The sequence below is a fragment of the Mus pahari genome, chromosome 16, assembly GCF_900095145.1.
Source record: "Mus pahari chromosome 16, PAHARI_EIJ_v1.1, whole genome shotgun sequence".
NCBI lineage: Eukaryota > Metazoa > Chordata > Mammalia > Rodentia > Muridae > Mus > Mus pahari.
Window position 1 is genome coordinate 41,001,970 of NC_034605.1, and position 2,166 is coordinate 41,004,135.

Below are 2,166 nucleotides of genomic sequence, written 5' to 3' on the forward strand. Positions count from 1 at the left end.
GGGATTTGAATTCTGCACCTTTGGAAGAGCAGTCGGGTGCTCTTGCCTGCTGAGCCATCTCACCAGCCCACAGACAACATTTTAAAACATTGTTTTTCCATCCACTGCTGCTTATGTCTGGAGATGTGGACCACAGGGACTCAGCACGGATACCTATAGTTGCCCCTCAGGACACTGCTAATGCAGATTCTATGCAAACTTTCGACTTTGAGGCATTGCTTTGACTGGAAGAGCTCTCTGAGAGCTGGTGACACCACCAGCTCTTCCATAATGTCTGGCCTCTTCCCCAGCCTGTACCCACACTCTCCGTGTCAGTACAGTGGGGTGACCCCATCCCATCAGCTCCTTATCCTTCTGGAGAAAAGTTCCCAGCAACTGTGGCGGGGTTCAGAGAGCTGGACTACTATCACGGCTCTCCCATCAGCCTGAAACTTTGGGCCACCCTGTCTCCTGACACCCACATGTCCCTCAGCCAGAGCTGGTGATGTAATGCATGGAACTTCGTTCAAACAGTGAGGAAAGAATTTTCCCCTCTGTGTTCTCTAGAGACCTAGTTTTTAGCCAGGTGCGATCTCAGCTATGCAGGGATCTGAGGCAGGAGGGTGGCTGTCCTTCCATGTCCTATCTGCGTGCTGCCGTCAGAAGGCAGTACCTGCAGTTAGGGTGAGCCTTTCCACTGCAAGCAATCAAGGAAATCTCGCTGTGGATCCCACCCCCAGCAGCTTGCCTTCTGGTTGATCCTAGATCCAGTTAAATTGACAGCCATTGGCTTAGGCGAGAGGGACTGAAGTTGGAATGGGGCAGTGCTCAGAGGAGCAAGGGCAAGCTCAAACTCATCGCTGTGTGGCTGAAAAACACAAAGAAGAGGGCTAAGTCAACACATCATCGTTGTAATTTGGGGCCTGGGAGAGATGAGGCTGTGTGATAAGTCGAAGAAGCCTACAGAGGACCTAGGTTGATGGATCACGAGATTGCATGTTCTGTCTTGTCTGAGGTTCCTAAATGAGCCTCGGTTAGCAAGCAAGGAAAATCCAAACCAGACCAGCTCTGACACAAATGAGAACATGTCAGCCTGGATCACGGGAGCCCAGACAGTGGCCTTATGTGCAGGCAGATCCAGCTACTCTGGGGCTAGCTCAGGAACCTAGCCTGTGCTGCTAGTCTCCCTTCCTCCTCTTTTCTTCTCCAGCAGGTCCCCAGGTAAGGCACTGATGGTGGCCCCACTAGCTCACTTTGGTACTGAATGAGCTGAGCCAGCCTAGAAGCTTGTCCTGCTAAGAGACCAGGGTCCCTTCTTCCTGGCCAGTCTGCACCAAGACCCCAGGTCAGGCCACAAGCTATTCATGTAGTAAATGAGTCAGATGTCCCTCACTGCCTGGAAAGACCATAAAAGGTGGGCAGAAGAGTCACTTCTCCCAGTCCCCGAAATTATCACATTGGTATGTCACTGAGCCTTAACCTTGTTTCTATTAAGAGATGGTTTTGGGGGCTTGGCCCTCAAAAGAATGAACCCCAGGTCATGTTCCTAGCTAGCATTGGTCCACAGGAGGTTGATCCCAGGAGGGTGGAAGCAGGAGGTGGTCCCTGGGAACTGGGCCCAGGAAAGTGATCCTCAAGAGGAAGCCACCACCCAGAAGGTGGTACCCAGGAAGGTTGTCATCAGGAGGGTGGTCCCCATGAAAAGCTGGCAGTGTAACAAGAAACTGTTCGCCAGGCGGTGGTGGTGCACGCCTTTAATCCTAGCACTTGGGAGGCAGAGACAGGCAGATTTCTGAGTTCGAGGCCAGCCTGGTCTACAAAGTGAGTTCCAGAACAGCCAGGACTATACAGAGAAACCCTGTCTCGGAAAAACAACAACAACAACAACAAACAAAAAACCCCACTACCAACAACAACAAAAACAAAAAACAAAAGAACAAGAAACTGTTCCCACAAAGTCCTCTAGGTGGCGCAACGGAAACCTAGGGAGCTCTCGAGAGCCAAGGCCTGGAGTGAGTCATTCAGGAGGTGAACTATTTAAAAGTCGATGTGGAGAGAGTTGAAAAGGAGGGAAGATAATGTATCTTCGGTATTCTAAGTTTCTGGGCTAATATCCGCTTATCAGTGAGTGCATATCTAGTGACTTCTTTTGTGATTGGGTTACCTCACTAAGGATGATATCCTCCA